The sequence below is a fragment of the Lissotriton vulgaris genome, chromosome 1_1 (genome assembly GCF_964263255.1).
Source record: "Lissotriton vulgaris chromosome 1_1, aLisVul1.2, whole genome shotgun sequence".
Lineage (NCBI taxonomy): Eukaryota > Metazoa > Chordata > Amphibia > Caudata > Salamandridae > Lissotriton > Lissotriton vulgaris.
Genome location: NC_141685.1, coordinates 1,446,693,957 through 1,446,721,578, shown reverse-complemented (window position 1 = coordinate 1,446,721,578; position 27,622 = coordinate 1,446,693,957).

Below are 27,622 nucleotides of genomic sequence, written 5' to 3'. Positions count from 1 at the left end.
CCTGTGTGACAAGCTCACAGCACACAGTGGTGAAGGCTAAAAACATACAAAACCTGAGCGCCATGTAGGTGACTCTCACAGACCTTTTTTCGTGAAAATTACACAGGCACGTATGGTAGAACACCACCATGATTGCAGAAAAATATACCGAATCACGTGCTTACAGCATCTTACATGTTGTGCTCTAATCTCCTTTTCTTTTAACCTACAACCCACACAGTACATAGGGAAATTCCTTGTGTAATACCTGCAGGGTATTGATAAAGTAAAATGAGAAACCCAACTACGGTGAGTTCATCATTTCTTTCTGTAACCATGGTGGTGTTGCACCATACGTACCTATCAGATAAAAGATCTCTGACAGTCACACACACTGCACTCACATTGTGTATGTTGTGTATGTTGTGTATGTTTTTAGTCTTCCTATTGTGTACTGTGAGCTTTTCACACAGGGAATACAAGAGTTCTGTTTATACTGAAGTCTCAGATCTTAATATTTGTTTTTATTCTTTCAGCAGGTTGGCCAAATTCTATAAGGTACTACACAGAGTGTGTGTTAGGGTGGCCTAAAGAGGTAGTTTACACCATATAACCACCCGTGTGTGGATAGATTTGATTTTATAAGATCTTGACGAATCGCCACCAGATTGATTGAGTACTAGGCAAGAAACATGTTGACCACACAATCGAGCGCCCTACCTGAGACATAACCTCAGACATGCGCCGTTGTCTCTTTTAATCGAGTTGGGAGACCTATTGATTAAAATTGTTTTCATTGGTACTTCCAACCCTGTTTTAAAGGAGCAGCCCTATGATGAAGCATGACACCCCGGGAGTGTGAGGGCCCCAAATTCCAAGAGGAGGAACCCCCGTCCTCCTTCATCTCATGACCATGCAAAACCGGATCTCCTAGTTTTCCCTTGTCTCGTAATGAGGAACAGCATCCTTTCTGTATCATTACTTAAATCATGTCATCACTCCTCAACTTAAAAACAAAAATCTGTCTCTTTAAAACCCTTTCCCCCCTATACAGTCTTAGGTCAGTATACCTAGTAACCCAGTGGAACCAGTAGGTCACAAGTTCACAGCACATTCTAGAAGGAACATGCTACTTCCAAATAAGAAACAGCAGGTGTGGTTTACTCCACTGATGCAAAAGCATATCAATGTCTGTATTACGTTTCTTTTTTTAAAACAGCCAATAACAAGACTTCTGCATGAGCAATGCAACACACTTCCTAATTCTATTCACTTTCTAGCTGACAGCATCCAATAAATTCCTCAGAGACCATTGTATGGGCTGTATCTATAACAACAATTTGCGTTTTGACACGGATGGAATTTACAGAAATGATGGAGTGCACTTTCCAGATGAAAGCAAAAGAGTGTTTCTAGTGTTTCTAAGTAACCCCAAATTCGGCATCCGGTTTTATGCGTAGCAGCCATATACACACAACCAACACAACAGCTCTTGTCAGAGCCACCCCAGTAAACATTGGAAAGTATTTTTTTTCTTTAGTTTTTGGGGATCTTTGCAATGATGTCGTGATCCTCTTGGACATGTCGCAAAAACAAAAACAAAAGCAGGCATTCAATGACCACCAACACATCCAAAAATATTATAAACAAAAATCCATTATGAACATTGCCCTACACACATTGCTATATACATACTTCCGTCAAATATTTATGTACTAAGTTTCTATGAAAACCATCTTTCAGACTTATTTCTCATTTTAGCTGTTATTTATGATGTTGAGATGGCCTCGTCAACCCTGACGATCCCGCCTTTTCTATCAAGTGAAAACACATATATGCACACCCATTACAGTGTTTAACACACTAGAGGTTTATTACTATATACTTCAAACTCCTGTTTTTCTAGTGAATTTCTAGAACAACAATCTCCAAAACCTATTTTCCGTTTTCGCTGTGACTCTGGAGATTGCAATGACGTCGCTCTTTGTGATCCCTGTGGGTACGTCATGAAAGCAGAAAGAAAAAGAAGGATTTCAATGGCCACCACCACATGAAAAAATTATTACTATATAATTAATTCTAACCATCCCAGTAGATAACTCACTATAAATAACTCTATAAAAACATTTATCAGAATCTCAATAGGTACATAAGAATGCGGATTAATAATTCCCCCATATTCGTGACAATGTTGTTAGTCGTAACATACCTGCGACGGCACACGGGGCCCTGCTGGCGGTCGCAGCGTCATTGCAAATAATTCATGCGATTAAAAAAACTTAATTTGGACACATAAGTTGTGTCTTTCACACAAATTTTCATTCCCGATAGATGAAATGGTAGTTGCAACGTTCGATTCAGGTTGCGGCAAGCAAATCAGAGGATTCCCTTTGTCATGTGCATTTGCGATTCATAGCGAAACCACTGCGAAATATCCACGGCCAGAGATATCACTATAAATATAAACTTACATTTCATAAAAATTACTGACAAATTTACATCAAATGAGCAAAAGGCTCTTCCTTCAACGGACATCTACCTACCTGCCAAATTTGGTGTAAGTCCGTTCAGGGTGTCAGGCTGTAGAGGTGGCTAAAGGTTCCTATGGGAATTAACATTACAAATGCAACTTTAATGTGTGCCTCAAATTCTCAGTCCCCCACTCCACAGATAACCCCCAAACATTCCCAGTCAATAGTACCCACCAAGACACTTGTTTTGGCAAAATTTCATGCAGATTGGTCAAACGACACCAAAAGTTATAGCCAAGTCAATAAATGATTTTCCTATTGAAACTAGATCCTAACTATAACTATCTACTGATGACCTCCATATACATATATATATGTATACTGAAAAAACCCACAGTTTTCCTGAACGTTATAGTTAGAAATCAGCATTATAAAAACCTTTGAAATTCACTGAAAAAAACACAGGTTTCAGGGATGTTATAGTTAGAAATAAACAACAGGGCTGGGGCCATTTACAAAGTCCCCATTCCCCAGGACTTGCCCTCTATGGGGCATAGCAACATCCTTTTTTTTTAAAAAAATGGTTAGGGGGGTCCTGAGTGGCCTCCCTTCCTGGGCCAATTTTGGCTCTAGGGATCCCATCCCCCAGGGAATGACCACATCCTTGAGGACCACAGGGGAGCCTCAAGGCCGCCCATTAGTTCTGAAAATTTTGCCAAGATTCTTTAAACAGGGCCAAAGATATTGGCGAAAGAAAAAACATTTTTTGAATAGAAACATATATATATGGCGAGATGCGCGTAGGATACGCGTATCACATGAATAAAAAAAAAACTAAGGTCGCTTTAGTGCTAATTATCCCCCGGGGGGGGCCAAGTCCCGGGGGCAATGTGGTTTATTATAATGGGGGGCCCACAGGGGCCCCCCAGCCCCGGGGACTGGCAAACCCCACGGCTTTGGTTGTACATGTGCGGGGGGCTAACGGCCCCCCTGCAGCATATGTAAATGTGTGGGGGGCTGAAAAGCTCCCCCAAGCCCCGGGGATCGCCACCCCAGGGGCTTTGTTTGAAATATATGTGGGGGCTCATGGGCCCTCCCCGCAGCCCCGGGGACTGCTACCCCCAGCGGCTTTGGTTGAATATGTGCGGGGGGCTCATGGCCCCACGCAGCATATGTAAATGTGTGGGGGGGGCTGAAAGGCCCCCAAGCCCCGGGATCCACCACCTCCGAGGGGCAGATTTACAAGCCCCTTGTGCCACTTTTGTGCCGTTTTTCTCATGCTAAAGAAGACGCAAAAGTGGCACAAGGGGCTTGTAAATCTGCCCCATAATATTTAAATTTAGGGCAGATTATTGTTTTACGACCTCGGGTGGGCATGCGTTGGGGACGCGTATCATACCACGTATGCTGCGAGATTTCTGAGGCGTCGGGTACGCGTACCTAAGCAAGAAAAATATATATATTTTTAAGATATCTATCAAGCCTATGTGTTTAGATGTTGATTTGTTCTAACAAGAGCCTTTCTCTTTATTGGTACTTATAAGTATGTAGAGTCTAAACTTGTTGAGGAGGAGTGTTTTACAGTGTGCTGAACTTTTGACCTCTGTGGTCAGTTGAGTTTTGCATGATCTGTTACTATGGTAACAGCAGAAAGCAAATGGGGGTACGTTTCAAAGTTATGTCAGTTGGAAAGGGTTCAAATGTTCAACCAATAGAAATGTGTGTTTGCTTTTGAATTAATGTGGGAAGCAATTTGATTTGTTATTTACATGTATATATGTGTAGATTGAGAGGGAAAGTGTGCCATTGCTTGGTTTTGCTAGGAACAGTGAAGTACAGAGATTCTTTATAAGAAAATCTAATGTATGAGTGACATCCTTATTAATCTACAAATCAATTCATTTTGAAAGGTGAGTTGTTAACTTGTAAGGGTATGTATGTGGTGGATTTTGTTTTTAACCCCTTGTATGCTCATGACGAGCTGAGCTCGTCATGGCATACAGTGCTCGGATGCTAATGACGAGCTCAGGGGAAGACGTTCCCCTGCCTCCCCCTGCCCGTCATCTATGACGTCAGCGCGCAAGGCGGGCTGACGTTATTTGAGGTTCCCTTTGTCCTCTGACGCATAGGGAAGCCATTTGCTTCTTGCTCGTCGGAGGAGAAAGAGGTGAGTTTTGGGGCTGGGGAGGGGGCATTCAAGTGAAAGAGGCATCGTGGGAAAGGAGTGGGTTTTCCTTTCCCTCGATGTCTCTTTGTGCATTCCTGCTTTTTTTGTTTTTTTGAGTTGCCAGTGATTTTTTGCTCAGGGAGCGGCCCCTTGTGCAAGGGTCGCTCCGCTTTTGGGGGCACTTAGGTTGGCTTTGTCTGCCCCCTGGGGGAGCAGAATATTAATATATATAAAATGTAACGACGACTTTTGGCAATGCGCAGGGGAGTGGCCCCTTGGGCAAGGGTCACTCTCATTTGGGGGACATTTTGTGCAGCCCTATTGTTTTTTTGTTATGGGGAGCGACCCCTTGGACAAGGGTCGCTCCCCTTTTGGGGGCAAGTAAGAAGGCTTTGCCTGACCCCCAGGGGGGCCACATTTTATGTTATATTTTAGGATGTGCTGGGTATTCGGTACCTTTGGCAAGGGTCACTCCCCTTGTGGGCCATTTTAGGAAGCCCACATTTTTTGTTTTTGTTTTGGGTAGTGACCCCTTAGGTAAAGGTCACTACCCTTTTGGGGGCCATCCTTTTTGCTTTGTTTTCCCCCCTGGGGGAAGATTATAATTTTAAAAAATGTATGTGGCACACTGTGCCAATTGAGTAAATCCAGTGGGGAGTGGCCCCTTGGGCAAGGGTCACTCCCCTTTTTTGGTGCATATATTTTGCCCATGATGTTGGGTTTTAGCTGGTGTAGCTCACTCCAGCACCCAGTTCAGACATGCCCATATGCAAATTCGTCTGACCCTATGCTTCATGGGAACAGTCCAGCCTGAACAGCCAAGCCATATCTTCCCTGACACGGAAACAACTATACTGGGACCGGTTACTGGCTAATCAGCCGTTATTATCCTGGTTAGCTTGACTCCAGTGGCAAAGTGAGCAACTGACCCACGTCTGCCTACTTAGGGCAATCAAAGCGCACAGGGACAGTCTGATTTGCATAGGGCCATGTCTGAACTGGGGTAGTGAAGTGAGCTAAGCAATGATGATGGATTAAATCAAGATCAGTTGACTGGGGGTGAGTGTTAGATTTGCTCAAGGGCTCCGTCCATCATCCCCTTTGGTATCGCATTGAAGGGCAGTTTTGCTGTTTTTTTTATGGGTCACTAGGGCACCAGGGTTTATTTTTATGTTGGGGATCCGCCCCTTGGACATGGGTCATTCCACTTTATGGGAGGATGAGTGTGGCCTTTTCTGCCCTCTTTGAGTGGCAGAGTAGCAGTATATGTTTAGTCCCATCTGTCCTCAAGGGGGGCAGAAGCCACTAGACACCAGAGTTTTTTTAATTTTTGTTTTGGTGGGGGTAGCCTCACGGGCAAGGGTTGCTCCCCTTTAGATTTTATACTGTTAGGCCCACCTACCCCTTAGCTTGGAAGGTGGACTGGTGCATTTTTTGAATATGTGATTCTAATGTTTTTTTCTTCTTTTTCAATCTAGTGAAAAGCTTTTGCTTCCTGTTTGCGGTTTAGACAGTGGTTGTTCTGCAGTTTTATGTAGTTGCATTTTTTAGGTAGGAAAAACATTTTTGTTGTATGTACTCTAAATGAGGAATATTGCAATGTACACATTTTTTTTGTAAGTGGTGTCATAGTGGCATTTAGTTACTGTTTTGAGCATGAAAATCTTTGTGATGTGTTTTGCATTGTCTTATGTGTATTTTTTTTTCTCTTTCTTTTTTAGTGGGATATTGTTGATCCATACTGTGTCCGTGGAGAGTTCTTGGTGGTCAGTTTAGCTGCTTCTGGCAAGTGAGTGGTATTGTTTTGCAGTGTATTGGTATTTTTGATAAAGGTGAATTTTGTTCATTGCTTATTTTACATAGTGTTTGTTGTTGTTGACTTGTGTGACAAGTTACCTTTATTAGTGATCAATATGGCAAGCAGTAGAATAACTGCTCAGCAGGTGGTTAGTATGCTTCTTGAATCTTCTTCTGAGCTGGATTATGACACTGACAGTGAGTCTGATGGAGAGGAGGGAGGGGAAGATTCTGGCAGTGAGTTTTCTCTCCATGTGGAATCATCGGATGATGAAGGTTCTCTCAGTGCAGATGAAGGGCCAGTTTTAGAGGAGGATACTGCTGTGCCGATGGTGCAAGAGGCATCTGGATTGCAGCCTGAGGCTGCTAGTCTTCCTAGTGGAAGTGCCTGACTCTGGGTTGATCCTAACATGGTGCAGCCGGTGTTGCCTGCCTTTTACGGTGAGGCAGGGTGTAGAGTGGATTGTGAAATTTGTTTGCCTATACAGTATTTTCAGTTATTTATGGATGATGCATTTTTGGATGAGATTGTTGAGCAGACTAATTTGTATGCTGAACAGTTTTTGAGGGACAACAGTGACAAACTTAGGCCCCACTCTAGAGCTACCGGGTGGACTCCCACAAATCTGGAAGAGCTAAAGAAGTTTTTGGGTTTGACTTTATTGATGGGTTTGGTAAGGAAGCCGAACCTGGCTTCATATTGGTCTTCCAGTCCCTTGATGGCAACAGCCATATTTCCAGCTATTATGACTCGTGATCGGTATTTACTTTTGCTACACATGTTGCATTTTGTCGATAATTCTTTGGCGTTGCTACGTAGTCACCCTGACTGTGACCGTCTTTTTAAGATTCAGCCTGTTCTTGATCACTTTGTTGATCGTTTTTCAGAGATTTACATTCCAGGGAAAGAAATGTCTATTGATGAGTCTTTAGTTTTGTTCAAGGGTCGTATGGTTTTTAGGCAGTATATCCCTAGCAAGAGTGCACGCTATGAAATTAAACTGTATATGTTGTCTGAGAGTAAGACAGGATATGTTTTAAATTTTCATGTGTACACTCGTAGAGAGTCCACTATTGACCCACCTGGTTGTCCGTCCACTTTTGGAGTGTCAGAGAAAATTGTGTGGGATCTTGCTAGAAGACTGTTCAACAGAGGTCACCATTTGTACCTTGATAACTTCTACACTGCTGTGCAATTGTTTAAGGAATTGTTTAAAGTGGACACTTTTGCATGTGGAACAATCCGCTCTAATCGCAAAGGTTTTCCGAAGGTGCTTGTTTGCAAGAAACTTCAGAGGGGTCAGTGCAGTTCCTTGGTTAGTGAAGAACTACTAGCTGTGAAATTTGTGGACAGGAGGGGTGTGTACATGCTGACTACCATCCATATTGAGAGTACTTCACCTGTGCCTGTTTGGGGTAAGGTTGCTGATCAAGGAGTGTTCTCCTGCGTCCAAGTTGACATTTCTTCAGTTTCAGCACTCCGTGATATCTAGCCTTGTTGTTGTGGAACAGGTAAGTGTTCCTAGATTTGGAGTGGTGGAGGATGTGGCTCGATTGAAAGATCGCCGCTTTCCTGATTACATTCCTTCGACATCTACAAAAGACTTTCCCACTAGGAGATGTAGAGTCTGTTGATGAAGAGGTTTGCGGAAGGAGACTCGTCTTTTCTGCCCTGGGTGTCCTTCTAACCCTGGGCTGTGTGTGCCTGCTTGTTATAGAGCTTACCACACACAAAATAATTTTTGGGAGTATCCATGAGTGGTAAAATGAACTGCCTGGTCTGTGTTTTTTAAAATTTGTATTCTGTTTTAAGGTTGGCATTTGTGCAATGTATTTAGTTACAGATTTTGTGTCACTAGATTTGTATCTATTTGCAATTCTGGATAACAGAACCTGATAGGAGGCAGTTAAGTCATCCCATTCTGATTTCCCCTGGGTGTCTAGCTTTCAAAAATGTATAGGTTTACTAGGTTTCCCTATGTGCCGGCAGAGCTAGGTTTCAAACACTACAGCTAGAAACTTTGCCAAAAAAGGGTCCTTTTTCAATGCGAAATTGAGGTGTGACCACGTTGCCTTTTGCGCCATTTCCTGTTGCAGGCACTAGGCTGACCCATGCAAGTGAGGTACAATTTTTCTCAGAAGACTTTGGGGAATGTGGGGTGGGTGGAAATGTCTTGATCCATGCATATTCCAGAACTTTCCACCACAGAAATGTGAGGAAAATGTGTTTTATTTGTCAATTGTTTAGGTTTGCAAGGGATTCTGGGTAACAGAACCTGGTGGGAGGCAGTCAAGTCACCCCATTCTGAATTTCCCTGGGTGTCTAATTTTTAACAATGTATAGGTTTGCTAGGTTTCCCTAGGTGCCAGCAGAGCTGTGGAGAAGTGTGGCTCACTGGTTAGAGCAGGCAGACCCTGAAGCAGAGGTCAGACCCGGGACCAGGGTTCAATTCCCGAGGCGGCAGGGTCTTGAGCTCAAATGTCCATGGACTCGATAATTCTCGCTTCGGTGCCTGACCTAATCATGGGTTCACACTCTGCAACTCTGGGCATTAAGCTTGCTTAATCTCCACAACGACCCCCTGCGGCGGGATGCCTGGCTTTCACCTTGGGGATGCCCTGTAGGGGCTATCTCACAGGGAAAAGCCAGGACGGGTTCCCAAGGCAAGCGCGCAGATACCCCTTCGGGGGTCGATTCAGGCGCTATATAAGAAACATAATAATATTAAGAGCTAGGGTTCGAAAACCACAGCTAGGCACTTTGCCAAAAAAGGGTCATTTTTCACTGCGAAATTGAGGTGCGGCCACGTTGTGTTTTGTGCCGTTTCCTGTCGCAGGCACTAGGGCGACCCACGCAAGAGAGGTACCATTTTTCTCAGACGATTTTGGGTAACATGGGTTGGGTGGAAATTTGTTGATCCACGCAGATTCCAGAACTTTCCACCACAGAAATGTGAGGAAAATATGCTTTTTCTTTCAATGTTTTAGGTTTGCAAGGGATTCTGTGTAACAGAACCTGGTGGGAGGCAGTTAAGGCACCCCATCTTAAATTCCCCTGGTTGTCTAGTTTCCAAGAATGTATAGGTTTGCTAGGTTTCCCTAGGTGTCGGCAGATCTAGGGTTCAAAAACTACAGCTAGGCACTTTGCCAAAAAGGGTAATTTTTCAGTGCGAAATTGAGGCGTGACCACTTAGCGTTTTTTGCCGTTTCCTGATGCAGGCACTAGGCCGACCCACGCAGGTGAGGTACCATTTTTCTCAGAAGACTTTGGGGAACGCGGGGTGTATGGAAATTTGTTGATCCACGCAGATTCCAGAACTTTCCACAACAGAAATGTGAGGAAAATGTCTTTTTTTGTCATTTTTTTTAGGTTTGCAAGGGATTCTGGATAACAGAACCTGGTGGGAGGCAGTTAAGTCACCCCATCCTGAATTTCCCTGGGAGTCTAGTTTTCAAAAATGTATAGGTTGGCTAGGTTTCCCTAGGTGCCGGCAGAGCTAGGGTTCAAAAACTACAGCTTGGCACTTTGCCAAAAAAAGGTCCTTTTTCAATGCGAAATTGAGGTGTGACCACGTTGCCTTTTGCGCCATTTCCTGTCGCAGGCACTAGGCCGACCCATGCAAGTGAGGTACAATTTTTCTCAGAAGACTTTGGGGAACGTGGGGGATGTGGAAATGTGTTGATCCACGCAGATTCCAGAGCTTTCCACCACAGAAATGTGAGGAAAATGTGTTTTATTTGTCAATTGTTTAGGTTTGCAAGGGATTCTGTGTAACAGAACCTGTTGGGAGGCAGTCAAACCCCATCCTGAATTCCCCTGGGTGTCTAGATTTTGAAAATGTATAGGTTTGCTAGGTTTCCCTAGGTGCCGGTAGAGCTAGGGCTCAAAAACTACAGCTAGGCACTTTGCCAAAAAAAGGGTCATTTTTCACTGCAAAATTGAGGTGCGACCACATTATGTTTCGCGCCGTTTCCTGTCGAAGGCACTAGGACGACCCACACAAGTGAGATACCATTCTTCTCAGAAGACTTTGGGAAACGTGGGATGGGTGGCAATTTGTTGATCCACGCAGATTCCAGAATTTACCACCACAGAAATGTGGGGAAAATGTGTTTTATTTGTAAATTTTTTAGGTTTGCAAGGGATTCTAGGTAACAGAACCTGGTGGGAGGCAGTCAAGTCACCCCATCCTGAATTCCCCTGGGTGTCTTGTTTTCAAAAAATGTATAGGTTTGCTAGGTTTCACTAGGTGCCGGCAGAGCTAGGGTTAAAAAACTACAGCTAGGCACTATGCAAAAAAAGGGTCATTTTTCACTGCGAAATTGAGGTGCGACCAAGTTGTGTTTTGCGCCGGTTCCTGTCACAGGCACTAGGCTGACCAACACAAGTGAGGTACCATTTTTCTCAGAATACTTTGGGGAACGCGGGGTGGAAATTTGTTGATCCACGCAGATTCCAGAACTTTCCACCACAGAAATGTGAGGAAAATGTGTTTTATTTGTCAATTGTTTAGGTTTGCAAGGGATTCTGGATAACAGAACCTGGTGGGAGGCAGTTAAGTTACCCCATCCTGAATTTCCCTGGGTGTCTAGTTTTTAAAAATGTATAGGTTGGCTAGGTTTCCCTAGGTGCCGGCAGAGCTAGGGTTCAAAAACTACAGCTAGGCACTTTGCCAAAAAAGGGTCATTTTTCAATGCTAAATTGAGGTGTGACCACGTTGCCTTTTGCGCCGTTTCCTGTCGCAGGCGCTAGGCCGACCCATGCAAGTGAGGTACAATTTTTCTCAGAAGACTTTGGGGAACGTGGGGGATGTGGAAATGTGTTGATCCACGCAGATTCCAGAGCTTTCCACCACAAGAATGTGAGGAAAATGTGTTTTATTTGTCAATTGTTTAGGTTTGCTAGGGATTCTGGGTAACAGAACCTGTTGGGAGGCAGTCAAACCCCATCCTGAATTCCCCTGGGTGTCTAGTTTTTAAAAATGTATAGGTTTGCTAGGTTTCCCTAGGTGCCGGTAGAGCTAGGGCTCAAAAACTACAGCTAGGCACTTTGCCAAAAAAAGGGTAATTTTTCACTGCAAAATTGAGGTGCGACCACATTGTGTTTCGCGCCGTTTCCTGTCGCAGGCACTAGGCCGACACACACAAGTGAGATACCATTTTTCTCAGAAGACTTTGGGGAAAGTGGGATGGGTGGAAATGTGTTGATCCACGCAGATTCCAAAATTTACCACCACAGAAATGTGGGGAAAATGTGTTTTATTTGTCAATTTTTTAGGTTTGCAAGGGATTCTGGGTAACAGAACCGGGTGGGAGGCAGTCAAGTCACCCCATCCTGAATTCCCCTGCGTGTCTTGTTTTCAAAAAATGTATAGGTTTGCTAGGTTTCACCAGGTGCCGGCAGAGCTAGGGTTAAAAAACTACAGCTAGGCACTATGCAAAAAAAGGGTCATTTTTCACTGCGAAATTGAGGTGCGACCAAGTTGTGTTTTGCGCCATTTCCTGTCGCAGGCACTAGGCTGACCAACACAAGTGAGGTACCATTTTTCTCAGAAGACTTTGGGGAACGTGGGGTGGAAATTTGTTGATCCACGCAGATTCCAGAACTTTCCACCACAGAAATGTGAGGAAAATGTGTTTTCTTTGTCAATTATTTAGGTTTGCAAGGGATTCTGGGTAACATAACCTGATGGGAGGCAGTCAAATCACCCTATCCTGAATTCCCTAGGGTTTCTACTTTTCAAAAATGAATAGGTTTGGTAGGTTTCCCTAGGTGCTGGCTGAGCTAGGGTTCAAAAAGTACAGCTAGGCACTATGCCAAAAAAGGGTCATTTTTCACTGCGAAAATTGAGGTGTGACCACGTTGTGTTTTGTGCCGTTTCCTGTCGCAGGCACAAGGCTGACCCACACAAGTGAGGTACCATTTTTATCGGGAGACTTAGGGTAATTCAAATTTGTAAATCAACTGTTATTACCTATTGATTTTTCATGCATGTCTCCCTTCCAAATGAAAGACATTGTGTAAAAAAGCAGTCATTTTGAAGAATGACCTATAATTCTCATGCTTGTATGAGTATTCTCAATTTTGAAAATGTGCAAATATGTACTGTTTCTAAACTCTATAATATGTACCCAATTCAGAAATACATAGTTGTCTTTCATACCGATTTTTCCATGTATACATTTTCAAAGAATAATTGCTCTAAACCCGGTACATAACAAAATAACATTGCAAGTTGCTGCGCAGTTTGTGGGTCTGGGTTCGTCGGCTTCTTGGTGAACCTACAAGTCCTATATATTCCCCCCAACCAGGAAGGTACAGAAAATGTAACGGTATATTGCTATCAAACAGCTGTCACAATTATAAGAAGTTACAGGTGAAAACGTTGACACAAAAGGCTGTTTTTTTCTATTAATTTTCAATTTTTCCAATATTTAACTGTTAGTTTCTATAAAGAAACCTTCATGGATTTAGACAAATGACCCCTTTCTGAATTCAAAATGTTGTCTACTTTTCTAAAATGTATAGCTTTCCAGGATCCATTATTGCTCTCCTACTCATTTTTACCAATAACTGGAAGAAGGTTAGAAGCACTAAAAATAGCAAAAATATGCAATGTCCCAGAAAACTGCCATAACTGTGAGAAAAATGTTGGTTCTCTGACAAAAGACTGTCATTCCCTAAAAGCTGGGAAAATGGTCATTTCAGCCCCACAACCCCTTTTTTGATATCATTTGCAGAGAAAAACCCAGAGGCTTTCATTTGCAGCCCGTTTTCCCATTTTTATGAAAAAACCAAAATTTTACTATATTTTGCTTAATTTCTGTGACCCCTTCAAGGGAATCCACATCCCTGGGTACTTTTAGAATCCCCATGATGTTGGAAGAAAAGGACTCAAAATTGGCGTGGATACCTTATGTGGTCAAAAAGTTACAGGGGCCTAAGCGCGCACTACCCCAAATAGCCAGGAAAAGGCTTAGCACAGGAGGGGAAAAGGCCTAGCAGTGAAGGAGTTAATAAGAGTAATGTGTTTATCCTGCTAAAGTGCAAGGAGTAGTTTAGTTGTGTAGAATGATATTCTGAGTTTGTCTGCATTTGGATAACCATTGTGATAAAAGAATTTGGTATGGTATCGTGTTTGGTGAGTCAGCTTTGTACATTAAAGTGCAGTACTAAACTAAAAAAATTAGAATGTGTGCAGTCACTTTTCCAGTTGTAGAGTAGTTAATAGTGTTGCTTGTTTAGGATTAGACTTGTGTTTCAAATGTACAATTTTCCAGTCAGTATACATACACTACTGCAAACTCTCTGGGGCAGATTTACAAGCCCATTGCACCTGTTTGTGCTGCCATTGCGTTACTTTTTTGACGCATTGTTGGCACAAATAAGGCTGCAAATTGCTTATGTATTTTCAAAAGGAATCATGGTTGTGCACTGAAATGTAGTAGGTATATACATGGAATGTGTGCCGTCACTTTACCGTTTCTAGACTAGTAAATGTGTGTTGGTAAAATGCAAGGTCTAATATTTTTTTATAGAATCACACTGTGAGTCTGTGTGCATTTAGTAATCATTTTGAGAGAAGCATTTTTGTACGTTTTGTGTTTGCAGACACATAACTGCTTAAAAACGTATCCTTTTTTCAAGTTTTGATAGAATTAGAAACCAGTTATTGCTTTTGTATTTGCAAAATGACTCATGATTGTACACTAAAATGCAGTATTTATATTTCTGGAATGAGTGCTGTCATATTAGCCATTCAAGAGTAATTAATAGTGTTGCTTGTCTAGAATCAGACTTGTGTTTCAAATCTACAATTTCCCAGTCAGTATACATACACTGCTGCATACACTCTGGGGCAGATTTTCAAGCTCCTTGTGCCTCTTTTTTGTTCTATTGCGTCACTTTTTTGATGTAATGTTGGCACCAATAATGTAGCAAATTGCTTATGTATTTTGAAAATGAGTCAGGATTGTATAGTAAAATGCAGCACTCATATATACAGAATATGTTTAGTCACCTTACTGTTTCTAGGCTAGTAAATGTGTCTTTGTAAAATGCAAGGTTCAATTGTTTTTGTCTAGAATCACAGTGTGAATCAGTGTCTATTTGAGAAAATTGAGAGAGAATGATTTGGTTGGTTGATGTGTTTGCAGACATATAAATATATGTACTGTTGCAGTGATCCAGGCTTTAGGGCATGCAGTGTTTGAAACTCCTATGCACTATGTAAGTAGTAGTGTAACCATCTTCACACTTGTGTTTCAGGTCTACATTTCCCCAGTCAGTATCTATGCAGTCCATTTATAAGAAATACTGTTATTTGTCTAGAATCACAGTGTGAGTCAGTGTCTATTTGAGAAAATTGAGAGAGAATGATTTGGTTGGTTGATGTGTTTGAAGACATATAAGTACATGTGCTGTTGCACTGAGCCAGTCTTTAGGGCATGCGGTGCTTGAAACTCTTACGCAGTATGCAAGTAGTAGTATAACCATCTTCACACTTGTGTTTCAGGCTTATATTTCCACAGTCAGTATCTATGCACTCCATTTATAAGAAATACTGTTAGTTGTCTAGAATCACACTATGAGTCAGTGTCTATTTGGGAAAATTGAAAGAGAATGATTTGGTTGGTTGGTGTGTTTGCAGACATGTAAATATATGTACTGTTGCAGTGAGCCAGGCTTTACGGCAGGCAGTGTTTGAAACTCCTATGCACTATACAAGTAGTAGTGTAACCATCTTCACACATGTGTTTCAGGCCTACATTTCCCCAGTCAGTATCTATACACTCCATTTATAAGAAATACTGTTATTTGTCTAGAATCACACTGTGAGTCGGTGTCCATTGGGGAAAAGTGAGAGATAATGATTTGGTTGGTTGATGTGTTTGCAGACATATAAGTACATGTACTGTTGCAGTGAGCAAGGCTGTGGGGCATGCAGTGCTTGAAACTCCTATGTAGTATGCAAGTAGTAGTGTTACCAAATTCACACTTGTGTTTCAGGCCTACATTTCCTCAGTCAGTATCTATACACTCCATTTATAGAAATACTGTTATTTGTCTAGAATCACACTGTGAGTCAGTGTCTATAGGGAAAAATTGAGAGAGAATGATTTGGTTGGTTGATGTGTTTGCAGACATATAAGTACACGTGCTGTTGGATTGAGCCTGTCTTTAGGGCATGCAGTGCTTGAAACTCCTATGTAGTATGCAAATAGTAGTGTAACCAAATTCACACTTGTGTTTCAAGTCTACATATCCCAAGTCAGTATCTATGCACTCCATTTATAAGAATTACTGTTATTTGTCTGGAATCAAACTGTGGCTCAGTTTCTATTTGAGAAAATTGAGAGAGAATGATTTGGTTGTTTTCCACATCTTCACTTCTCCAGTCTGTATCCTTACACTTCCACCAAACACTATTGCCCACATGCATCAAACTCCCGTTTTGCGTTTCCAAACTTGCGATTTTTACCGAATCGCAAATATGGATTCGCAAAACGGGATACATCATAGAAAGTGCATAATATTTCCGATTTGGTAAAAATCGCAATTTTTACCGAATCGCAAATATTATGTGAATTCAAAATTGCGAATTCGCTATTCCCATTGATTCCTATGGGCCAAAAGGCCCATAGGAATCAATGGAAATTGCGAATTTGCAATTTTGAATTCGCAAATGTTGATGCATTCCATGGGTACAGGGGGGGTCCAAAGGACCCCCCACTGCACCCCTGAAATGTATTTTTAAATGGATGTTTCACACACACATGTCCTAAGGACATGTGTGTCTGTAACATGACATTGTTTAAAATGTGAATTAGGACATTTTAAAAATTTTTCGCAATTTACCACGAAGTTCAACCTCGTGGTAATTTGCACTTGCAAACTTTGTATTCGCAATTTGATTTCAGAATGATGCATTGCATTTAAGGAATCGCAAATTTGCGATTCCTTAAATGCAATCGCATTCTGGAAAGTCGCAAAATTAGCGATTTTCATCACAAAATAATGATGCATCTGAAAAAGCATTTTTGGAATCGCAAACGGCCGATTTTAAGGAATCGCACCGTTTGCGACTCCAAAAATGCTTGATGCATGTGGGCATTAGTCCCTGCTGTTGCACTGTTGTAGTGATCCATTCAGCAGTATGTACTAATTCACTCACTGTGCTAAAACTGAAGCCCTTATATATTCAGTCAGGCACTCTCCTTTCAAAACTGTAATCATTCAGTCAGTCCCCAAGTACTCTTGCCACAAAGTAGGCCTTAGGACATGGACTGCTTCAAACCCCTTTGCACTAAACATGTAGTCTTCTATCCACCTGCACACTTGTCTTTCATATCTTTAATTCCTCAGTCTGTATTCTTCCACTTCCACCAAACACTCTGTCACTGCTGTTGCGCTGTTGCAGTGACCCATTCAGCAGTATGTACTAATCCATTCACTGTGCTAAAACGTAAACACTTATAAATTCAGTAAGGCACTCTCCTTGCAGAACTGTAATCGTTCAGTCAGTACTCAGTACTCGTGCAGCGAAGTAGGCCTTAGAACATGGACTGCTTCCAACCCGTATGCTGTATGCATGCAGTGTTCTATCCACGTGCACACTTGTCTTTCACATCTTCAATTCTGCACTCTGTATCCTTACACTTCCACCAAACACTCTGTCACTGCTGTTGCACTATTGTAGCGACCCATTCAGCAGTATGTGCTAATGAATTCACTGTGCTAAAACTCAAGCACTTATAAATTCAGTCAGGCACTGTGCTTGCAGAACTGTAATCATTCAGTCAGTACCCAAATAGCCATACATCAAAGTAGGGCTTAGGAGAAGGACTGCTTCAAACCCGTATGCTGTATGCATGCATGCATGCAGTGTTCTATCCACGTGCATACTTGTGTTTCACATCTTCAATTCCCCAGTCTGTTTCCTTACACTTCCAGCAAACACTCTATCATTGCCCTTGCACTGTTGTAGTGACCCATTCAGTGGTATGTTCTAATCTATTTACTGCACTAAAACTCAAGCACTTATATATTCATTTAGACACTCTTCTTACTGTACTCTAATTATTCAGTCAGTACACAAGTACTCATGCAGCGTAGTAGGCCTTAGAACATGGACTGCTTCAAACCCATATGCTGAATGCATGCAGTGTTCTATCCACGTGCACACTTGTCTTTCACATCTTCAATTCTGCACTCTGTATCCTTTCACTTCCACCAAACACTCTGTCACTGCTGTTGCACTATTGTAGTGACCCATTCAGTAGTACGTGCGAATGCATTCACTGCACTAAAACTCAAGCACTTATAAATTCAGTGAGGCACTTTGCTTGCAGAACTGTAATCATTCAGTCAGCACCCAAGTACTCATGCAGCAAAGTAAGCTTTAGAACATGGACTGCTTCAAACCCCTATATACTATGTATGCAGTCTTCTATCCACCTCCACACTTGTCTTTCACATCTTCAATTCCCCAGTCTGTATCCTTACACTTTCAGCAAACACTCTGTCATTACCCATTCAGCGATATGTACTGATCATTCAGTGCGCTAAAACTCAAACACTTATAGATTCACTCATACACTCTCCTTACAGTACTGTAATGATTCACTCGGTACCCATGTACTCATGTAGTGAATTAGGCCTTAGGACAAGGACTGCTTCAAACCTGTATGCTGTATACATGCAGTCTTCTATCCACTTGCACACTTGTCTTTCACATCTTCAATTCTCCACTCTGTCTCCTTACACTTCCACCAAACACCCTGTCACTGCTGTTGCACTATTGTAGTGACCCATTCAGTAGTATGTACTAATACATTCACTATGCTAAATCTCAATCACTTATAAGTTCAGTGAGACACTGTCTTTGCAGAACTGTAATCATTCAGTCAGTACCCAAGTACTCATAGAGTGAAGTAGGCCTTAAAACATGAACTGCTTCAAACCCTAATACACTATTCCTGTAGTGTTCTATCCACCTGCATACTTGTCTTTTCACATGTCCAATTCCCCAGTCTGTATCCTTACAGGTCCACCAAATACTCTGGCATTGCCCTTGCACTGTTGTAGTGACTCATTCAGCGGTATGTACTAATCTATTCACTGCACTAAAACTGAATCACTTATATATTCTCTTAGACACTCTCCTTACAATACTCTAATCATTCAGTCAGTAACAACGTAGGCCTTTTGACATGGACTGCTTCGAACCCCTATGCACTAAACATGCAGTCTTCTATCCACCTGCACACTTGTCTTTCACATCTTCAATTCCTAAGTCTGTATCCCTACACTTTGTTATGTTAATATGTTATGTTCATAACAACTTATAGAGCGTGCGGACACCCATAGGCTTCATGGCGCTAAGACTGAGGGAAGTTGACAAGGTACCTAAGCATAGGCTTGCTCAAACAACCAAGTCTTCAGGGCCTTCCTGAAGTTCATAAGATTATCACAGCACCTGAGTGTCGAGGGAAGAGAGTTCCAGAAGCTGGGGGCAAGGTACAAGAAGCAGCATCCTCCTTGCCATTTCCTTTTGAATGAAGGAATTATTACCAGCTGAAGATGGGCTGAGCGTAAGTTGCGCGTGGGTTCGTATTTAGTGATCATGTTTTTGATGAATCTAGGGCCATTCCCTTGCAGCGCTTTAAAGGCTAGACATCCAGTCTTGAAGGCTGCTCCTTGGGCCATCGGTAACTAGTGTAGTTTCATCAGTCCAGGTCTGACTGACTGCCATCTACATTGTTTAAAAATGAGTCTTGCTGCCTGGTTCTGGACAATCTGTAATCGTTTTAATAGACCTGCTGGCATGCCGAGGTAGATTGCGTTCGAGAAGTCGAGCCGCGAAAGTACCAGGGCTATCACCACCTGTATGAGCGCTGAATGTGTCAGCAGGTGGGCGATTTTCATTATTTTCCGTAGTTGAAAAAAACTGGAAGAGATCACTGCTCCCACCTGCCCTTTGAGCGAGAGATCAGCATCGAGAATAACCCCTATGCTTTTCACCGAGGGGGAAGGAGTGGGTGGGACCCCAGGTTCGGCGACCAATCGTGTGGGCCCCAACTGGACTCGCTCTTCCCAGGCAGCACTAGCTCTGTCTTGCCAGGATTGAGCTTCAGGTGATTCAGGTCCATCCAGTGCTGAATATGGGACATGGTTGCCCGAAACTCTGCCGCTGCATTTGAGGAGCCAAGTGGGTTTATGAGCTGAAGGTCATACGCAAAATTGAAAATGGTGATCTTCCTATTTTTTAAAGAATGAATCAGGGGTCTAATATATAAGTTAAACAATAACGGTGCTAGAGATGAGCCCTGGGGAACACCACAAGTTGAGGAGAGTTTAGGAGCCATATAAGTTCCAAGCCTGACTGATTGAGTCTGGTTGGTCAGGAAAGATTCTATCCATCTGAGTGCAGGACCTCGCAGGCCAGCCTGCTCGACACGGTTCGGCAAGATGTTATGGTTGACCGTGTCGAACGCGGCCGACAAATCTAGGAGCACCAGAGCCTGATGGTCCACCCTATCAGAGTTTGCTCTGAGAGTGTCCAAGACAGCGAGGATGACAGCCTCAATAGAGCGCGCCGGGAGAAAGCCGGCTTGATTGGGTTCTAGTTATCAGAACATTCTATGAAACTCAAGAGACACCTATACACATGGGCCTCCAATATTTTGTCCATAAAGGGAAGAAGGGAGATGGGGGGATAGTTGGAGGGGTTTGTCGGGTCTGCTCCAGGTTTTTTTAGAAGGGAAACAACCGTCGCATTCTTAAAAGCGCTAGGAACCTTGCCTTGGGCAAGAAACGCATTGAGGAGAGGGAGTACGCAATGAGGGAGTGCGGAAAATACCTCTTTTAAAACATATGGTGGACAGCAATCATTATGAGACCTGGAATTAACACGGGTCATCAAATCCACAAGTATTTTAGGGCAAATAGGCTGAAAGGCGTCAAGAGTGGAACGATTGTTAGAAATATCATCCAGTGGTTCCCAACTGGAAGCATTAGGGAAACTGTCTTTTATGGAAGAGATTTTATCCATGAAAAAGTTGTTCAGGGAGTTGCAGAGCTCTTTGGTAGGGGCCTGTGTGGGTGACGTTCTCTCATCATTACATAAATCATTTACTATCTTGAAGATTTCTTTGGATTTGTTATGAGAGTTTAAGATTTTTGTGAAAAAATAGGCCGCTTTGGTCTTCAAAATGATTTTTTATATTCTCTGCGAGGTGTAGAGAATTGCTCCTTGTCTTTGATGGAGTAGTTTAATCTCCATTTCCTCTCTTTTTGGTGCAGGCCAAGCTTTTGTTATTTAAGGTCTGAGGTAAACCATTTGTGGGCATCTGCATGCCGTGTGCAGGAGAATTTAACGGGTGGAACGTGGGTGGTACTGGCCAATAATAACCATTCAGAGATCTTTCCTTCCATAAGATTGACATCTGGACAAAGAGTGGGTAGAGAGCTCGTCAAAATATTGACAAGGTCTTCCATATTTAGGGTTTTCTAAAACCTAGTCACACCTAACTCCCGGGTCGGGAGCTTGTTGTAGCCATTGATAGTGATAGTGAAATGGATCAGATGATGGTGTGACCATATACATGGTACAGTAGTGGGCGACGAGAGTGTAAGATTATGGGACCAAACTTTGTCAAGAGTATGTCCCTTTTCATGAGTGGGGGATTGTACATGCTGGGCCATATTCAGATTCAGAAGGAGCTCGGAGAGTTCGGCCGCATGGGGGCCAACCGAAACCTCGTTATATCAGTAGTTCAGGTCTATAATAAGGAGAACCTTGGTGTGGTTTACCACTAGGGCACGTTGTAGGTGATAAGTTATCACTGACCCTGCCTGCACTGCGGGTACTAACCGTTAAGGTTGGTTACTTTTTTTATAAACTTATTTTTGTGTTAGTCCTTACAAATAATGCACCTACACACCAATATTTAGCAAAATCATGAATCTTTCCTTCATTTATTTGCCTTACACTCCTATCTCAACATAATAAAGCTTTTTACATGCAAAGACAACATATTTTTAACATCTCTTTTGACATTCAACAAAAAAAGGTTTACGTATTCATAAATCAATTTGTTTTATGCTGTCGTAAGTCCCAATGCATTTCGAGATCATGTGATCTCTTCTTCAGAGGAATTGCAATATAAGAAAAATAATTGTACATGTCATACATCGTTAAACAAATAGGATCGATATTAGTTATTAAGCAATTAGTGCCGCACAAAAACATCATGACAATAATGGTTATGACAATAATGGTTACTACAAAAATCAGCAGTTGACAATTGCTAATTCAAGAAATTGATTTGTTATTAGTGTTGCACATCTACAACGAAAGTACCCCTCAAGTGCGAACGTTGGATACTGAAACTAACTATTGGAATTGATGAACACACACTTAATGTCATTTTAATGAACAATCTCTTACCAACAGAGTAAACACTGTTGCGTTTTCAACGCTAGAGGAGGTAGTACTAGCTCCTTTGAGGAGGTTCTCACAGAGCTGAAATCAAGAGATAGGATGATAACTGCTATAGAAAGTAAAAAAGACATATGGCTTATGTTGCTATAAGTAACCTTCTGCAATTCAAAGATCTTGGCTGAATTCGTGAAAAAACACATACCTGTAATTGTACGATGAATGGTATGACTAGAAGTCTGCCAAATTCAAAGAAATTCCTAAAACGATAATGGGAAACTGCTGTACTGATATAAAACATGAACTGCTCTAGATTAGAATGTGTACCAACTAGATGCAAATAATACCTGAAATGCTGGTTGCTGGTGTCTTAAGACGATAATCACGAATACTACAACGTCAGACCCTGTAATCAAACAGAGGACGCTGTGGTTAAATACATATCCTTGAGTGATTAAAAATTATAAGCTAAGCGAAACTCAGTATTGAGTTAATTACCTGTATGGTTAATTTCCAAACGCGCTCGCTAACTCTGCAGCACTCGGGACGTCGGTTCTCGTGCAACGAGTGTCTTCATGAATATGACAATAGAAAGAGGACTACCATCAACACGCGATAGAGTGTCGGCCATATTAGAACAGATAAAAATCCTACACGGAAGTGTGATGAAAGTGGCCATAATAGTCTAGTCAAATTATAAATACCTTATTTTTACTTGAGGGCAAATGCCTCCGAAATAATAAATGTTAACTTCCGCTTCAGAGAAAACAAATAAAGTCGTGGTTGAGTTTCATGCGGAAATATGTAAAGTTCGTGTGTAAAAACTTTGCTAATTACGCTAACGCGTTCTGTAAAATGAAGCGAAACCTCTGTGCTGTTTAGCATTTGGAAATAGTTTAGCTAGCGATCATAGGCGGAAGATAACCTAGAGGATTCTTGTTTAGACCCAGTTTGCAATGTGAAGAAACTGAATGATATATATTCAATTACCATTGTTTGAAATATCATATTTACAATTGTGTGCATGCCAATACTATTGATCAATAATTTCCAGAATTCAGTTACAGTGTGTACATACGTCTTATCAATATACATATTCATTGAATATAGAGCAAATAATCCATTCTACATCAAACAATAACTAGAATATTTCATGAATATTTCATGTTCCACATAGCTATCGAAATAGAACTCCACTGTCTGTTGTATTAGATATCTTATCTTGGTGAATGCAGTTGGTTTTAGGAACTATATATCTTGTTATACTAATGTTATAAGGTGTTGTATAACTCTGGTGTATCAGACTGAATCATTATCTGCGGTCATCATGGTTACTTATCCATTGCTGGTTTGTGTGTTGATAGCAGTCAGATTCTAACTCTTTATAAGTAACACACCATATCGATTTTGTCGTTGAGGCCCTTCGGAATATTAGTGATGCACTAAATGTAACTAAAAGGTCTTGAATGCCTGAAGCAGAATGCATTACAGATCTGTCACTGAGTAAACATTGAAGCAAATGATACAGTGCAGAACTCGGGGGCATATGTACAAGGGAAGTGGCAGAGTGAGGTGTTAGCCTTCCTGGCTTAACGCCTCACTCCGCCACTTCAGAAATGCAGGGCTGCTCCATATTTACAAGATAATGGTGCAGCCCTGCGTTTCCACTTGAGCTGGCGATTAACTTAGCAGTCTAGACCCAATGCAGTATCCCTTCCACCATAGTGCAAGGGTGTAGGCATCAGGGGAAGATTGTTCATGTGCAGGAAGGTCCCCCTTTCTGCACAGAAACTATCTCTAAATGTTGTTTTGTAACTTCTATGTGTGCTGCTTAATGCAGCACACATAGAAGTTGCAGACCTGCATTTTTTTAAATGATTGTTTATGTGCAGGAAGGAGGACCTTCCTGTACCTAAACAATCATTGGCATTTTGCTATTTCCATGTGTTCCGCACAACGCAGCACCGGTGAAAACAGCAAAAACAAGGAGAAATTGAAAATTTCTCCTTGTTGCACCAGGGTAAGACCAGGTTTTCCCTGGTCTAAATTCTGGCGGTGACTCCTATTTACGTCTCCCTTGTAAATAAGGGGCAGAGTCAGAATTAATGGGTGTTGCAGTGGAACGCCCACATTAACACCCGTTGCCCTCCCCTGTCATGTTAACCATAGCGTGAAAGGGGGTCTTATTTACAAGGCAGCGTTAAGCCATGTTATTGTCATAAAAATTGACGTTTCTGTGGTGATAGGGGATTGTTAATATGCCTCTCAATCTCTTATCTGGTTTTTCTTCAATTTGATTAACAAGATGTGGTAAATGAAACATGACATTAAGAACATTTGCATAGCAGTTGATACCTGAGCTGTTTTCCAATTGGTATTGTACAATATACACCTAATTTTCCATTTGTTTCTTCTTGACGCCTTCTAGCTTGTCCTGGTTTGATTTATTTCCTTGAACACCAGTTAACTCTTTAGTAAGCCTCTGTTTTATAGGGGTGGTAATCGATTTTACACCGTTTGCATCAGCTTTAACATTCTTATCATCAAATTCAACTAAAAACAAACTGGACAATGTTCTAACACGGGATATTGCCAAATACAACATTCCTTCTTTAAATACTGTACTTCCAATATTGTTAAAAGATGTGTCTACACTTAAACCATGAGATTTGTGGATCGTTACAGCATATGCTAGAGACACCAGTTTACCCACAAATTTGATGAATGGGCTTACAAATTAACAAATACGTGGGCAACTGCTGTTTTCTTTCCTTCTTTTTTTCAGCGCCATAGGTGGAAACTGAGGACAAGAGTAATTTCCAGAGGAAACCAATGGGTCCATTTTAGGGCTAGTGTTTAATTTAACTTTTTGCAAGCAGAGTGACAGCTATCTCTGGACATGATGAATGCCTATGAACTTGCTGACTCACTGAGATAGGGTAGCCTTTACTCCCTGCCCTCACCGTATCCGATGGGTGCACCGGACTACAATTATGTTTTATGCCCACCTGGTGATAGTTTTATTGACACTGTAAGTTTCCTTCTTGCACTCTGCCCCTCACTCATCATCATTACCATATGGCTCATCAAAACACCTCCGCTCCTCCGAGTGGTACAGGGGAGTTGTAGCCCACACAAGGTACCTTGCGTTCCTTGTGTGAGAAGGGAACCCCATGATGAAGCATGTTGCATTTGGGTGGGTGAGGGTTCTCGTACTAACAGCAAAGTGCTTTTTCCACACATTAGCAAACATACAAATAGTGTGTAAGACTAGATTTCTAGCAGTCAGGAAAAAAAACATTGCTGTTGGGAGCTTTATGCAAAGAAAGGCAGCATGTTTTCAAATATCCCCCACATCCAGTAGTGGAAGTTGACAACGTGCATAAGGATGCTATTGTGAGATTATGCTCCAGATTTTCCAAACAGAAGAATGTAGTTATGCTCCGTCATAAATTTTATACACAGCTGCAATGGATCACAGAAATGGTGTATGAATTTATCTCAAGGATAAGAGAACTCTCTAAAAAGTGTCAGTTTGCTCAAATGAATGACAACATGTTAATTGGTTGTCCTGATTCACAGCAAAAAAGCAAAGGAAGGATTGTGGGCAGCAAAACTTCGAACTATAAAGTAAGCTATAGAAATGGGAATATATATGGAAGAGTCAGACAAAGGCATGAAAGAAATGAAAATAATTTCTCAGGAAAAAGGGGCAGAGGTGATAGTGATGCAAGATGACACAGAGGTGGACAATGTGGTAAAGAGGAAATCTTGAGCAGCAGGAGAAACCTCTACTAAAAGCAAAATTACAAAATCTACAATGGCCTACAAAACTCCAGGAAGTACCATACTCTGTGTGTGTCATAGGTGTGGCAGTACATTTCATTAGGCTAATTCAAAGAGATGCTTTGCAATCAGCAAGAAATGTCACAAGTGTGGAAGAGAAGGACACTACCCATGCAGGTGCAAGGGGTAAAGTATCATTCATGGAGGAAGAGGAAACAGAACATAGGGTGCCGGTCATTAAGGAGTAGGAGTCGGTAGAACTGATGGAAAGGAAAATAAATCACCCAAAGAATGCATTTGAAATTAACGGGAAAGTGGTATCCTTGATGGTGGACACTTGTTCCCTGTACACTATTTTACCTAAGTGGTTAAATGATGTAACATTGCAAAGGTGGGAACTTATCCCTTTGAAGAACTATAAAGAGACAGGCATATGAGTTCTTGGGTTTGCTATGGCCTCCATTAAATTTGTTGGAAGACACACTAAGGGAAAAGTATGCATTGCTCCTGATGGTCTACCTATTTTGCAATGGACACATCTGTATGACTTACACATCAAGGTGGACACCCGGGCAGTGAATAGGTTGCTTTGGTTGATGAGTGTGACTTAATTACTATTTTGAAACAGAAGGCAAGTGTCAGTGAGTCTAAGTTAGGGGAAGTTCAAGGTTATGCGCACCAGATTAAATACAAAAAGAGTACTCTCCCCATCAAACATGCTGCAAGAAAAATTCCCATGGCGTCACACATACAGGTGAAAGAGATTATACAACAAATGTTAAATAAGAAGGTATTAGAGCCAGTATAAGGTACTGAATGGCTGTCTCCAGTTCTAATATCCAAGAAGGCTGATGGATCACTTTGTTTTTGTGTTGATTTGCACAGCCTGAATGAGAGTGTGACCATGGATAATTTTCCTTTACCAAATATAAAAGAGATAATCTTGATACTTTCAGGGGTTAAGGGTTTCCCCCCATTTGATTTAAAATGCGCTTATCACCAGGTGAAATTTCAGGCCCATTGCAGACATTATAAGTAATTCATAACATCAGAGGGAATATTTAAATTCAACAGACTTCCCTTTGGCCTTTGTTCAGCTGCCATTGTTTTTCAGCAGATTATCCCAAACATTTTTAGTGGTATCGCTAAAGTTGTGTTCTTTCATGATCCTCATGTTGACGCGGAGCCAGTCTAGGTTTCTCAGGTGGGGGGATATGTGGCTGTGGCGAGCGATGTCGAGGATGAGTCGTGCGGAGGCGTTCTGTATGCACTGAAGACGTTTCTGAAATTTAAATGTGGTTCCTGCGTATAGGGCATTCCCATAGTCCTGTCGGCTGGTGACGAGGGTCTGGGTGACCGTCTTTCTGGTTTCGGTGGGGATCCATTGGAAGACCTTTCAGAGCATGCGTAGGGTGTTGAAGCATGAGGACGAGACTGCTTTGACTTGCTTGTTCATCGTGAGGGAGGAGTCCAGGATGAATCCCAGGTTGCGTGCGTGGTCCGTGGGTGTCGGTGCGGTGCCCAGCGCCGTGGGCCACCAGGAGTCGTCTCAGGTGGATGGGGATTGTCCGAGGATGAGGACCTCCGTCTTGTCCGAGTTGAGCTTCAGACGGCTGTGCTTCATCCATTCCGTTCTGGAAGTTGGTTTTGGTGGTGGATGGGTCTTTGGTGAGGGTGAGTATCAGTTGGGTGTCGTCGGTGTAGAAGATGATGTTGTTGTTGTGTTTGCGTGCGATGGTGGCGAGGGGGCTCATGTAGATATTGAAGAGGGTAGGGCTGAGTGAGGAGCCTTGGGGTATGCCGCAGATGATCTTGGTGTTCGCGGAGCAGAAGGGAGGGAGGCGGACTCTCTGGGTTCTGTCGGAGAGGAACAATGTGTTCCAGTCCAAGGCCTTTCTTTAGATCCCAGTGTTGTAGAGGCGGGTTATTAGGGTGCGGTGGCAGACGGTATCAAAGGCTGACGAGAGGTCTAGGAGGAT